Genomic DNA, 16,104 nt, shown 5'->3' with positions numbered 1-16,104 from the left:
CAAAGTAAGGTTTGGAAATCACAGCCAAACACGTGGAAAAATGGAAGAAGATAGAATTTTGGAATATGATAAGTGCGCTCAAAGAATGAAAACTATGCAAGACGGAATGTAGCAAGGCGCTTATAGCCTTATTGATGCAGTTATTGATGTTTGTTATAGCCTTATTGATGCAGTTATAGCCTCAAATAAGGAAAACTGTACGGTAAAGTTATGGATGCAGTTTGTTTAAATTTTTATTTGTATATTTTAATTTGACTACTTTCCCTATAATCTTATATTAGAATATGTTGGATGAAACTAATTACATCCTGAAGAAAAGATATATTTTTTGTTAGAACATAGAAGATGAAACCAGTTATATCTTGATGAAACTTTTCAGAATTTACAGGATGAAACCAGTATCATCTTGAACAAACTTGTTCTTTCGTCAGAATATGTAAGATGAAACTAGTTTCGTCAAGGTATTATTCATGATGCACCTGTATTCATTGAAGTTTGACCACAAAAATTGTAAAGCAATTGAAAAAATAAAAAAGACATCAAGGTTTATCTATCAATCAATACAACCAAATAAAAAAATATTTTTACAAAGTTATCAAATATCCCACAAAATGATATATTTCATAAATACATTTCCCTTAAAAATGTAGCAGTAGCGTACATATTCCAGTGCGATTGACTGGATTTCATTACTAAATGGAACATACTCTTCTTGATAGACCAAATATCGATTATGAAATACATTTTCGTCGATGATACCGTTAAAAAATTGACTTAGGCATGACTTAGCAAGCACAAATTCAGCATTTTCGTCAAACAAAATAACGTAACCCATCATATGTTATTGTTCATGCAAAGGAAAGAAGTTAACTATTAAATCATGTTGCACACTTGCCTGCAATCAGTTGTAATAAGATGATATCTAATATCTGCGAGTCACACAAACAAGTATACGGACAAGTAAGAACATATTCACATACTAATTAAAATAAGAAGGTTGGGTTAAGGGAATGTTACCTTAGTTTAAGACCAAGTATGGCTTCTAGATGCTTCAAAAACAAAGTATGGCTTTTAGAGATCTGTGATAGTATTTTTAGAAACTGTCAAAAAAGGCTCTTGCTTATGAAAAATTAACACCAATCATAAACACTTTATCCCCACAAAGAGTTTCGAAGTATAAATCCATCCCGAAGAAGAATCAAAAGTTCTTATCGTCAAACATCTACTAAATTCACACTCAAGATACACAAAGGTATTCTACTATTCAAATCCTTTTACGAATTAACCTAATAATCTCATTTTTAACTAGGTTTCTTACTCATTCAAACACTGACCACCAGCACATTCCACTACCTTCACCACCCACTGTAGACAAATTAGCACAATCCACCATCCTCGCCAGCATCTTCCTCCCCAACCACACCAATTATCACCCACCACTTAACACTCGACATCCTTACCGATCAAGACTCACCACTGCACTATCCACCACTTGCACATTTACTAACCTCACCAACATGGCAATCTCCCTTCACAACACAAGATGAATTCAAGTATATCAGTGTTAATAATTCCATTCTTATCTAGGTTTTAGTTACTAATGAGAACACTGACCACCAGTAGAATTCACCATCTTCACCACCTACCACTGACTAACAACATCTACCACCCTCATCCACTACCACTGATCACTTACCACCCATCAGCACTACCACTCAGGCACTACCAACCACCCCAACAAATATGAAAATTAAATAAGTTTGTAAACAATTGAAAATCATATTATTATTAAACTTAAAATTGATGAACTAAATTACACTAAACAAAGCTAAGGTTGAACAATTAGTCTTAGTTTATTATTGAATTTAGACAACCCTAGAAAATCAACAAAAACCCACATCATCAATAACTACTGAAACTTCTAATTGTAATGAATGAAAGGATTAAAATCTATATCAAACTTTCAATTAAACGAAAACGAAATCAAAATTGGACAAAATCAGTTTTGAATTAAATAAAATTAGAATCAAACTAATCAAAATTTGTTCGAATCATTAGAATAAAACTTACCATGATCGAACAAAGATTAAGAATTTGATAGTAATCCGAACTCGGACGTCGAATGGATAAAGAAGTTGAAGCTCGTTTACTTCAGATCTGCGTTTCAAAACCGCAACTTGTTTTTAGTTTATATTTTAGTCTTAAAAGTACGATACAAACTTGTTTAGGGACATTTTGGTTAGTTATTATTACACCTTTTAAATATTTCTGGGTGAAATATCCAAAATGGATAATTGAACAATATTTTTTTGATTCATGTCCATATAAACAGTATCAAAATGTACAAATCTATATCACCCAGGAATTGTTGGTTTTGGTCTTTATAACCAATTTTGTGTAAATTTTTTCTTCTTTTTAATAGACAATAGAAATAGTGCGTATTCCAAAAACCAACAACATAGTAGTCATTTCTTTTGCAACAAGTAGTTTGAAAAGCAACAGTACATCAAATTGGCTAGCAGCTACCCCATTGTTAATTAGCTTTCTAGAAACTGATATGGGGTGGTAATGACTTGGATGATGAAGACGATCCTCCTGCTCGATCTTCATTGATACTTGATCGAATGGATTGGCAGTTCCCAGGTTGTTGCTTGAATTTTGCTAGTTTTTCTTGTAGTGTATCTTTAACTCAAAAATACTAGTCATGCGCTCAACACCAGATAATTGAAATACTAAAATAATTAAATTGAATAAATTTCTAAGAGACCGTAAAATGTCTATCATAAGATCAATATACTTTTACTGTTAGTTCCAGTTCATGATATTTACAAAATAGGGAAAGTGTTTGGATCAATCACATTTAATACCACTCTTTTATGATTAACCAAAACTGGTATAACAATATGTTACTCAGCATGTTGCGGTTGGAGATCGATATTTCTAATTATAATTTATCAAATAATAGTTTTTGTTAGAATGCATGTCAATTTCTACGGTCACTCCATATACTTCCATTCCGTCAAATCAAATGATTCTTATCAGTCATAATTTATGGCTTTATAGTTTACTCCAACATCTCAACTGTTTTATATTTAATCGATCCGAAAATCCAACTCTTTCTTCCTTTCTACCATCCAAAACCAAAGAATTCATAGTTTAGTTCTAAGATCACAGTTTTTTATATACATTTGCAGAGAAAATAATTGTACAATTAGTAACAGTTTGTTTGGCGATTGAATTTATCATACAAATTACAAGGCAATGGAAAATGAAGCTTTTGTGATGGCTCACACTTCACATCCACAGTTCTTTCAAATTGACATATGGTAAATGATATGATATGCCATCTAAAGAAATCCAGGCTTCAATTATTTGATATATAAGCCCACCTTTTCTTTTCAATTCCAGTCCTGCGGTGACGTGATGTAGCGCCATGAACTTAGAGTTTAACGTTTCAACAGCCAGATAGTAACTCTCTGGGTCTTTAACATTCTTTAATTTAGATCACAAATAGCATGTGCAAATTAAGTTCTTCAATATTTGATTTATATACGTGAATGAAGGTTGAATTCTTGACAATCACCTTTGGCGATCTCATTACAGTGTCATACCAGGCGGCAGTTCAATCCCTTGAAATGGTAGCTGTGCGTCATCAATTTCTTGGCTATCAATATTTGATAGCAGCCAAACATTGTCATAAGCTTTCATAGCCATTGTAAACAGCATGCCATACAGATTTTCCTGTGATACATAGTTACACTTTTATGTTTTTCAAGATTTTTTGCGTAATACTTCTACAGATTAATGACGACCTTGGTTGTGGCTCAGGCACCGGTTGGAATTGAGATGACTGTTATTTAAGAAACGATGCTAGTCAGAGGGTTGTGCATTGGCTCGCAAGGCTAAGCATGTTCGTGTTTCGAACATTTGAGTGAGCAAAAACATTTCGAGGATCCAAGAACTACGTAATTCCAGACGGTTCTTGTCATATACACTCTACAATAAACCTCTTGGTCTTTGTCATATGACATATCCTTCACCTAGATATTGATTGGAGTTCGTGAATGAGATTTCGACACCTATCGCGAATTGCGTATTATACAGGTACAATACTACAGACCAAACTGTTTTTGCAGAGTCAACTTTAAACTGTTCTGGACTTCTCACAAGCTTTTCGGGTACGTCTGAGCCTAAGACTACCGAGAAAATATGTCTATGGCAGGTATCTTTTCATCACTGAGACATTGTCATCGGCAGTTTATTTTAGGACTAGGATGAGTAACAGTCAAATACTGCAACTCAAAACAGTACTAGCAAACCTGCAGCTGGAGGTAAACTGCATTTGCCCAATGCTTAGTAAAGGTCAACTTTCTGGTCTTTGAATAGTTTCTCTCAGATGCCCATCTAGTCATCTGCTACCATGTTTTGTTGATGTAAACGAGCATAGCCGAGTTCCCGAGGCAAATGAACACTAATCCTCAGCAAAATGCAGATAATTTTGGGGTGACGCGTCGTTTCTTAAATTTTGAATTTATCTTTTTTCCTAGAGGGATGATATTTATCTTTTAAGCTCAATAATGCGCATCCAGTGTGAGACAAACATAATGCTGGTGAGTGCAGCCCTTGGCTGTTTCACTCTTATACTTGGCTCCCCAGATCCTATCCACATTCCACACTCATTTGAGAAATTATAGTATTTTTTTATGGTATTAATTAATTAAATATAATATGGATGGATATTAACTCAAGACTAGAGAGTGCTTTTGCTGTTCACCTACTTAAAGCGAGTAACTGCTTTGCCAGAAAGAGAGAGTTCTGGGCCTTCAGGCGCTCAAATGATGGTCAGTTTGAGAGGAACACTCATTTTGGGCATACCTAAATCTTTCTCGACATACAAAACAATAGTCTCATCTTGAATGATCTTACAAGGAATATCTTATGGGTAGTTCAATTACCTATATACCCTTCATATAAAAATTTTAAATCAATTTTCTAAAAAATCAAAATCAGTTTCCCTTAACATCTCTTCTTCTTCCTCCTTCTCTATCCGAACTCTTCCCCCCTCCTGTGCAAAAAAAATAATTCATCATCGTGATTAATTATCGATTCGTAAAAATTTGATCGTCGATTAAAATCAACCACATAATGACTCGTACAAAAAAAAAGCAGGGACTAGGCAAACCAAATCGTCTTCTAATCCATCAATTGAAGAAGAAGAACCAATTGAAGATGAAGGTGTAGAAACTGAAAATCAACCACCAATTGAACCAGAAATTGAACCAACTGCATCTCCAATTCCGGAAATGAGGATAAGAAAGTAAGTTTTACAAACCCAATCTCCTATTTGCTGTTTTTCATCGATTAAATGACGGTTACAGTGTTGGGTTCGGCTCAAAATTGAGTTGCGTTTTTAGCCGAACTGTTCTTCACAAAAGCTTCCTGTAAGTGTATATGAACATTTCGGCATGAAATTTCAAGCCGAACCTAGTCACAGATAAAGATGCATAGGGGTTCGGCGTATTCGATAATCATAATATGTGCCGAACCTAACACATTTACGAGGTTCGGCTATTACGATATTCTTAATATGTGCCGAACCAATAACAATATTTTAACCCAAAAATAACAAATTGATGTTCAGCTCATACGATTTTCGAAATATAAGCCGAACCAATAATTATCTTTTTTCCGGGCTATTCAGGATGTTGTTCGGCTTATTATGAAACTTTCATATAAGCCGAACTAGTGTCTAGCAAAAGGGTTGGAATTGAAAATTATAGGTTCGGCGCATGCAGTAAACAGATTCAGTGAGCCGAACCGTTCATCAGTTGGTAGATTCGGCTCATAGATGTGAACCGAACCTCAACTTGTTTCGCCGAACCATGATCCAAAAAATCATCTAAACAACCTTTATAATTCTGAAAATTATCTTAATCACTAAAAAAATGTTTAATCACTAATCAATATTACTAATACGTAAAGGAAAGATTTGTCATTAAAATTTGGGTTAAGGGTAATCTGATTTTGCTATTTCACAATCTTTTTTGTCTTTATGCAGTATGCCTAGTAAGATTTCAGTATGCCCAAAATCAGGGTTCTTTGAGAGAGCTGATACTCTGTGCCGATATGCTCCAAGGAACCAAGGACCAACGAGGCTAGGACCACCAGTTTACAACAATCAGGCCTATTCCTATGCATATGCCAAAATCATATATTTGGCATATATGCACCCACTATGGGTATGCCAAAGTGCCAAACTCATATGCCAATATTCCAGGAATAACATATAGGCATACACGACAGACTTTCCAGCGAAATACTGATTCAAATGCAACCCATAGTCTGATAGTCACTTACAACATGTTCACTCCACCATAACTCTCTTGGTCTTTGTCATGACTCATGACATCCTTTGCCTAAATACTGATTCAAGTTCGCGGATGAAACTTTGACACTTCTAATCCTATCTTGAAATATCGTCTTATGCAGCAAAATTATATAAACCAGACTCTTCACTTTTTTTAAGAGTCAACTAAAATTATTCTCGACTTAGATCATATACCATGTTTTCTTGGCCCAACAAACTGCAGGACTTTTTGCAGTATATGTCTTTTAAGATCTGGATTTGAATTCCCGGGATAAGGTTTTCGTATACTAGCTTCATTCAAGATTACCTCACAAGAATTTCCATGGACTGATTGAGAGAGATTTGTACCAAGCCAGCAGGGATAGAGGTCATTGCTTTAGGTTCCAATATTCCTTGACATCCATATTATTTTGCTTAGATCATAAAATTATTTATTTTCTTAGCACATATGGAAACCACATCCTAGCGATACGTTTTCGTGCAAATATTTTATAGAGTACTTGAAACAGAAACAACCTAGTTCTTCTTCTAGTGACACTTTCCCGTGGAAAACTTTATGGAATATCAAAGACCCTTCCCCTAAAATTCTTACCTTTATATGGAGATCCTTGCATGACGGTATTGCCATATTTATAAACCTAAGAAAGTTTGTAAAAGGTATCAACAAAGAATGCAGACTCTGCAGTCGAAGACCTTGAACATATTTTCTTACATTGCCATGTAGCTGCTACCAGCTTCTTTGGTTCTCCTCTAGGTTGTATAACTGAAATTTATAATGGTATGAGTTGTAAAAAAGTAATTGCCAGTTGGTTAATGGAGAAGAGGAAGTGTGAGATATTCAGTATGGGCAGTAGTGTGTTGTGGGCTCTATGGAAAAATAGGAATGATAAGGTGTTTAATAAAAAGAACAATTCCATCCATAGTTATCATTAAATGCAGTTTACTGGTACAATTATGCTCTTCCACTGCTTCCAGAAGAGGAACAACCTACGCTTACTCTGCAATTTTTTAAGGTGACACCTAAGTGGAGCCCTCCTGAAGCTAACTGAACGAAGTTAAATGTTGATGATGCATTCGTCAACAAAATGAAAATAAATACAAATACTTGACGCAAATTTAAGATAGATACACACTTGAATAAAAAACAAAGACGGATTGAGATTACTTACGATAGTATTATGGATCGTACATGCCCATGAGTCTTTGTATCCAAAAAGAACATTTCCACCATCTTTTGGGGTCCCCTTTGGAGGCTCACCTGGTTTCATTCTAACCATCAAGTGACGGGGAGGCATGTGGGAATCAGCTGGTTTAGTGATAACCCTTTTCGGTCTTCTGGTTTCAGTTGAAGTTGAAGCTTGGGTTTGTTGAACAATAGCTAAAGTTTGTTCTCCTTCTTCTTCTTCTTCTTCTTCTTCAACAATTTCTTCTTCGATATATTTATATTGATGGTGGTTTTTATCTTAGGGTTAAAATTGTAAAACCTTACATCTGATGTGACGTCACTCTGCAAGGAAACAGAGCCATGAGTGTCAACCTCTCCACTGACACATTTATTGAGCAACTCAATATTTTCTTATGAAATTTACCCAGAATGGTGCATGTAGCAACAATCCCAGGCATTCTGTAAATTTTTGCACCTTGCCTACATTCAATTAATATAAGTTTCTTTGAATGTTTCATGTGCTATGTCCCCCGGCTGAACCCTTAATCTTGATACGACATGACAATTTGTGTTCACTCGTAACAGAATAGCACGAATTTCCAAGTAGCAAGGATAAGGTCTTTGCATAAGGTATTCAATCAAAAAGCATGATGCTCTCTGGCAATTAACTTAAAAGAACTTTGTGTCAACACATAGAATTCAATCAATTATCTTGACTAATTTTCAAAAGTTAGGGTTTTGCGCCTTGCGCAATATATCAGACCTTGCTTGTCGAAATCAAGCCTAGGAAAAATAGGTAATTAAACTGCCATGGATTAGCATATGCAAAATCTTGCCCAGAATCAGAAAACAAAGAGCCGCAGGATAGGAGCAGCAGCAAAGGGAGGCGTGGCCATGCCTTGGGCCAATCAGCTCCATTTTCCACGCCTCAATCTAAACCGGCCCCCATCTCCCTCGACCAATCAGGTTGCTCTAAATATGCCACGCTCACACCGGGAGTGTAGCCATGCCCATGCTTGACCGGACCCTCTACTTTCTACCGACCAATCAGGTCACTTTAAAATGCGCCACGAGCACTAGTGGTGTGGCCGTGCCTTATGTTTGTCCGACCACTTTTCTTGACCAATCAAGTCACTTTAAACTCGCCACATACATTAAAGGCCAAACGCACCTTGCCGCGCCACCATGCTAACTGGCAAACCAAACGCGCCCTGCCACAACAACATATTAATCGGCATGCCCACATGCCACTCTGCCGCAGTAACATGCCAATGTGCCACAAATGACGCCACTACGTGCTAATCCACTTTTTGTTCGTGGCCAATGCCATAACGGACTCCAATTAGGATTTCATGATCGAAACAATATTTTTGGTTCAGTAGCGTTAGCCGAAACCCTAATTTTTGGTCATAATCCACAATATACCGCGAGCCACTTTAGCCTTGGCCATCCCGTCAAGCCCTAACTTTGGCCACGGCACCAAACCCTAGCCTTGGACATGCCGTCAAACCCTAACTTTGGACACGACGCCAAATCCTAGCTTTGGACATGCCACAACGCCACAGACACGGATATGCTACCATGACGTAGGCGCATGCAGCAGCTATGCCATTGCGCCATTACCAGGCGCCAACAGAAGGTAGCCATAATCAACGGCTACCCTTCCTCATGAGATGCGATCTCAGCCATCCAAGTTTTCCACCAAACTACCAGACTTGTGGCAACTTTTAGGCGACCCGCCGCCTAAATCTAGTGGCCATGACTACGACAGGCGCCACTTGCACCACCGGTTCCACTGACATGCACGAGCCATGCCAGCCATGCTGCAATACAGCTGGCATGCACCAAAGGTGCCATTGCGCCATTACCAGGCGCCAATAGAAGGTAGTCATAATCTACGGCTACAGTTCATCATGAGATGCAATCTCATCCATCAAAGTTCGCCACCGAGCCGGCAGGCTTGTGGCAAGTTTCAGACGACCAGCCAAGATAAGCCTAATAGCATCGCATGCTATTTTTCTACGGCAAGCCTCTTGATTTTAACTTGCCACACGTAGCAAAGTGCTACATGTTTTCCATGAAAACACTCGAGATATCAAACATGTCACAAACTAGGGGATATTCTTCAGGGTATTGGTCTGGTGGTTTACAACGTGCGTCGTGCAATACGCCTGTTACAAGAACTAGTGTTAACTTTTAGACCACACTTTTTTTTTATTTGCAACACTTAACTGCCAATCTAACAACTCAATCTAGCCCATAGGACATAACCTTAGGGTAATCCGAATTATATAGGGTGTGGATAGTATTGTAACTACACCCATATTTGGCCTCCCCTTAGTAAGGGCACCATATCCATATAAATCTGGGTATACCCCAATTAATCTGGGTATACCCCAATCTCGCCCGGATTTTTAATTGTACATATCCAAAAGCTAGAGCAGCAGCATAACCACGACCCTTCTCCATTAGAGAGTTTTTTTCCTGGAAAAACTGACGATCAATGCAGCATTGCCAATATCTGCACTTTATAGCATTCGATATAAGAAACGTTTTCCAATTCAGTGTAAGAAACAGTTACAATCCTCTCTCCCATTTCCCTTTCTGAACTTTCAGAACCCTAGCCGTCGCCAGCCGTCTGAGCTCGAAATTCGAGCTCGGATCTCGTTTTAATTGTTGCTGTTTCCTTTCGTTATGTTTTCTGGGTTCTAAACCTTAGCTTGTAAAGTTCCAACTTAAGATCTAGGTTTATAAGTTGCATTTTCTGGTGGTTTCATCCTAGTGGTGATTCTGCGTGCGATCTTGCGCTGTTGGTGATTTCGTTTGTTGGGTTAGCTTGCTAATTTGGTTTCTTTGGCTTCGCGAGTTTCAGATTCTCTTTTTTCATCCTCTCTTCGACCTTCTTCCTGCTCGTCAGCATCATGAAGTTTATGGGGTTCAAGAGACTAGTTTTTCACTGATTTCTAGTCCGATCTATTTTCGATTTAAATGGTGGTTTTGGTGGTCAGATCTACTGATCCAAGCTTGTTTACTGATGAACGAAGTCACGACGGATATCTTGTTGGTGATTTGGTTGTGGGAGACTTCTAGTTTATGAGATCGATCAGAGCAAGGGGTCTGGTGAATGAGCGGCGAAGTTTGGTCGGAGTTAGAATTGGAACTAAGATTCAGGCACTCGTGAAGGTTCACTCGGACTCTTGGCGGGTTTGGGTTTTCCACACTTTTATGGCTTTTATCCTTCCAGTAGTGGGGCTGTGGGTTTTCTTTTCGGGGAAATTAGGCTCAGGCCCAACCCATGGATAACCCATAATATGAGGCCCTTAATTTAAAAAAGTTTAAATCTAGGCCCCGAGTTTTTAAAAGACCTTGATACCCTTATGCATATTGTCAAGCCCATAATTAAATAAAATTTAAATCTAGGCCCAAAATTATTAAATCTAGGCCCGAAATTATTAAAATACAGTGCGAAGGTGTAAACAGAAGTTACACATGCATATGGCATGTGTAACCAGAAGTTACACATCCTTATGATATGTGTAATGCAAAGTTACACTTGTATATATATGCAAATAAATAGACATCAAAAAAAAAACACAAAAAAAAAAGTTATTACTTTAATATTCATTTACAATAATTTCTTGGCATGTGTAACTAGAAGTTACACACGCATCTGTTTAGTGTAATTGAGAGTTACATATGTGTCTATCTAGTGTAACTGAGAGTTACACATGCATCTGACTTGTGTATTCAGCGTCAACTCCAGTTCCAGCGAGATCATTACCACGTTTAAGCAATTAGCTTTTATGAAGTTATCTGAAACCTGAAATATAACAACAAGCAATCAGTATTTATAAGATCAAAATGAACAGTACATACAACAATGTATATTCAGTTTCACAAGCATCTGACTAGAGTAACTAGTAGTTACACATGCATCTGAATTGTGTAACTGAGAGTTACACATGCATATAACATGTGTAACTAGGAGATACACATGCATATGACTTGTGTAACTAGGAGTTACACCTGCATATGGAATATGCCATTTATCATGAACTTGCAAGCCTAAGTTACCTAAAGCAAAGTATGTGTAAGTAAAGGTTACACATCTAATTAGCATGTGTAACTAGAAATTACACATCTATTTAGCTTGTGTAACTAGAAGTTACACATCTAATTAGCATGTGTAACTGAAATTTACACATCTATTTAGCTTGTGTAACTAAAAATTACACATCCATACCAAAACACCACCACTAAGACAAGCAGAATGTAAAGTAGATCCAACTTACAATGTCTAACACAGCTCTAACATCCATACCAAACCTCTCAGCTTCATACCAAAACACCACCACTAACTCCAAATACAAATTATCTTCCAAATCTGATCCAGTACCACCACTGCCTCCTCATCCTCCTCCAAAACCTGCACCTCCACCATCAACACCACCACAAGTGTTGATTTTCCTGTAAAAGAAACATAAAAATATCAGCCAAACTAATCATTGTATACACAAACTAGTCTAGATGCAAAAGCAATATTGCCAGCCTCCAAAAGTCATAAAACAAGCATGTATAATCAACTAACTAAACAAGCATGTGTAAGTCCCAACATCTACAGATGTTTTAACAATCAGATTTCATCTTATCATCTACAGATACAAGTCAATAACTGAATCCATTGTAATCATGAGAGTTCATCGTTTTTAGATGATTGGATTCAACTAGTATTACCAAGAAATTGAACCTAAAACAACAACATCAACAGTAATAACAACAATCTAAACGTACCTAGATTCAAAATTCATTGATTCCAGAAAAATTATATTTTTCTGCTCTGACCTGAATAGAACAACCAAAACAAGAATCAAAACCTAATCAAACTAAATAAGAAAATAGAACTACTAAATGAGTCAATCATATTGAATCAAAACAAAAACGTTACCTGAAGTAGCTTCAAAAGAACAAATTGGAATAAATTGATTGATTCAAATTGGAGTCACCACAATATCACCAACTGAAACCTGAATCATTCAAATTGGAGTTCTTATACAAGATGACAAGTACTACCTAGGTTTAATCATGAATAAGTTGTTTCCAAGCGTTAAAAACCTTCAGCTGTTGTATTCAATCAGTATGTGTAAGTAAAAGTTACACATCTAATTAGCATGTGTAACTAGAAGTTACACATATATTTAGCTTGTGTAACTAGAAGTTACACATCCACTTAGCTTGTGTAACTGAGAGTTACACATCCATAATAAAGCACAAACAGGAGCTAATACCAGCAGATTAATGAGGATAATCGGGCATACCTGTATGAATTGAACATATCAACAGCACCTTGGAGATCAAAAGCCCATGTTTCATGGTCCCCAGATTTCATAAGGTTATTGCCAACCCACTGGGAAAGTGATTTGAAGAACCCAAGCTCCATCATGTAATCTACAAGCCACCTGAGGTTTAGAAACATAATATGACATGTTAGATAGTTGATCTACTAACGTCAATTCTCTTACGAAGGTATGATTTTCCATGAAAGAAGAAAACACTTCCAAATGTGTTGTTCACTGGCAGTTCATGAACTCCAAAAGTCGTCCACCTTTACAGTGGATCCATATATATGGTAGTGTAGTTGAATGTATATATCAACTTCCCAATTGCACAAATGAAAACTGTAGTATACATAAGTACAACAAAATGAAGGAGAATAACTCTTACTTTCTTGATGGGATTTCTGAGGGTAAACTTTGCAAGGTCTGGAAAACCTTCTCAACTTCTCCATCACTCTCTTCAGGATTTACATCTCCAGGTACAGATTCCAGTACCCAAAGTTGTTCTGCATCAAGGAAGTGTAGAAAACTTCATTACATGGAAGGATGGACATACTGGGTTTATTAGCAATTGAAAGAAGCAAAGATCTCAAAAAAGGTTTTGTGTGTCCTTCTTCACATTTTGTAACAATTTTGTTTAGTAAAAACTGAGAATATGTAAATAAACATACTAAATGCCAGATCCAAATACTTCATCTACATTTCGTATCCTTAAATTACAAAAATTAAACAACATCAATAAAACCAAACAACAGAAGCAATTCATCAAACATTTAGAACTCAAAAACAGAATTATCAGATGTTGGTGATACCGAATCTCCAGATGAAAATTATTACTATTAACAGCTTATTCATTAGTTGTTTCCAAAGCAAAAGAAGAATCAGATTTTGAATCACCTGTGAATGACGATTAGTTGTTATCTTCTTTATTTCTGTTGTTGTTGAAGATCTTCATAGTTCCATTGTTGAACCTGCACAATAAGTAAGTCCTAAGGTTTAAAACATCATTACATACATGAAAAACAACAAAGAAGAGGAAATCCCAACTTAAAAAAACCTTGAAAAAAATGAAAGAGATGAAACAATAACTAATTAGATTGTAGAAGACTTCTGACTTGAATGGAGACTGAGAAGAGATGATGAAACCTTAACTTGAGATTCACAAGCTTTAATTTCAGATTCAAAATAAAATTGAAATAATATTTGACTGATTCGAATTCATAGATTATTTGATGCTCAACTATTTTATCTATTGAATCAAATCCATTCAAATCTCTAAATAACTACATCATAACCAGGATGAACTCCAAAAATGCACCAAAATTCCAAAACACCGAGAATAAAATTTCGATTTATCATCGTTTCTAACAGATCTTCTTCTTCTAATAACAAACACGCAGATGATTTACTATCATTCTTCCAGATCTAAAAAAGAAAATGAAATCAATGAAAGAAATATAAACCTAGAAACTTTATATGAATCTTCAAACAGAAAACTAAATTAGAACGAAATCTCTGCAGAAAAAATGAAATCAGATTACGAAATCAACCGATTGAATTGAAATTTTTCCTGTTGGATTTGATTTTCTACGAGAATCTTCATATTCAGTTCATGCTGATGAATTTTCATTGAATCTCCGAAGAATAACTGATGTTGATTTCGAATTTATGTTTAGATAATCAAGATCTTTTTTTGTAAAGGTCAGATCTAAGTTATGAAATCATTACTCACTGGAAATTTCGATTAGAAATCGTGTTCTCGGCCTGTTTCTTCGTCTGAGAGAGAGCAAACCCTGAAACTTTTTTCTCTGCAACCTGCAACCGAGCGAGAGAGATGAGAGAGATGAGAGAGAAAGAAAATGAAGAAATGAATGGATCTTATGATTTTTCTCTTGTATATATTGAAAAGGGTAAATTTGACATTATGAAAATGTCACTTTATTATCAAGCCCTAAAAATTAAAGTTCTGGGCCTAAAAATATCAAAATGTGAAAGAATGGAGTTGACAATGAAGGATCCATTTTGTTGGGTTTCTATGTGTTGAACCCATGTAGTAGGGGGTTATAGTATTTTTCACTTTCTTTTAAGTGTTTGGGCGTACACCGTGTATGTGGGTTCTCTTTAATTGTTTGGGAGTTGCATTGTTACTAGGGTTTCTTACTATCCAAAGCGAGAAACATTTCTTTGGGAGTTTGTATTTTGTACTAACTCATCCATCAATAAAAAACTTATTTACCGAGGGAAAAAAAAAGAAGAAACAGTTACAAGCTATAACATTGTTTAATTTTTGATTTATCTGATATAAAACAAAATCCAGCTCCTTTTTCCTTTTTACCATCTAAAACCTAAAATCATATCTCGAATTTTTATACACGATTGCAGAGAATAATTGGACGATGGCAATTTTTTGGCTTTATGAATATCATCATACAAATCACAAGGCAATTATAAAAATAAAGTTTTTGTGATGGCTGACACTCCACAATTTGCCCATCATTAACGTCTAATGAGAACTTCTGCATGAAATGATTCAGTTTAATCACAAACTTGCTTTCAACCATTACCATCGATATGTGCATGAACTTGATATATAAAGCCCCCACTTTCTTTACAGATTCAGTGGTGCCTCGCAAGGCTAATGCTATATTTTGTTTCAACCAATTGAGCAAGCAACAATTCGTAGTAAATCTTTAGTGCTCATTCGTTGTCCTACCGGCATTACATAAACTTATCCAAATACATTGTGCTATAATGTAAATGAAGTTTTCTACTAAAGCGACATGTTGCGAACCTAGCAGTAGCACCACGTAACCCCAATCCGTTCTGCATTTTTATTAACTTCTTCGAAAACAAATGCCGAATGAACCTATCAAACTCATCATTGATACAGTTGATAGAGGAGAAGTATCCTAGTTTTGGAATGGGGTACTTCTAGTGTGGCCAACTTGAACCAAAAGCTGTTTTTGAGATGTAAAATTATTCATATTCTTGAAATTTCGCGTAATGCTGTTTCGAATGCGCCCCGTATAGTCACCTGCACCATTCTCACTCTAGCATAACTGTCTTGGTCTTTGTCTTGACGTCCTTGATTAACCTTAACATTGATTCAAGTCAGGGGATGAAATTTTGACACCTCTACATTAGGCCTAACTTGAATTTCTGTCCCATGCAGCATGAAATCATAGAGTCAACAAAAATTAATTCACGACTTGTCGTTGATAGGGACTGCTCAACAGGTA

General features: G+C 36.3%; 1 long non-coding RNA gene across 2 annotated transcripts; it reads right to left on the bottom strand.

Annotated features, from left to right (window-relative positions):
* Window positions 1-11,290: 11,290 nt before the first annotated feature.
* Window positions 11,291-14,648, bottom strand: LOC113306799. Of its 2 annotated transcripts, XR_003338842.1 has the most exons (8): window positions 14,598-14,648; window positions 13,763-13,836; window positions 13,254-13,371; window positions 12,848-12,988; window positions 12,478-12,556; window positions 12,324-12,374; window positions 11,825-11,999; window positions 11,291-11,352 (listed from the first exon to the last, which is right to left on the bottom strand). It is a non-coding gene; the product is annotated as an uncharacterized LOC113306799 (long non-coding RNA). The 2 variants fall into 2 exon arrangements; XR_003338841.1 differs by lacking the exon at window positions 12,324-12,374.
* Between the last annotated feature and the right edge of the window lie 1,456 nt (window positions 14,649-16,104).

The sequence above is a fragment of the Papaver somniferum genome, chromosome 8, assembly GCF_003573695.1.
Source record: "Papaver somniferum cultivar HN1 chromosome 8, ASM357369v1, whole genome shotgun sequence".
NCBI lineage: Eukaryota > Viridiplantae > Streptophyta > Magnoliopsida > Ranunculales > Papaveraceae > Papaver > Papaver somniferum.
The sequence above is the reverse complement of the archived record's forward strand: the minus strand, read 5'-3'. Positions and strand labels throughout refer to the sequence as shown.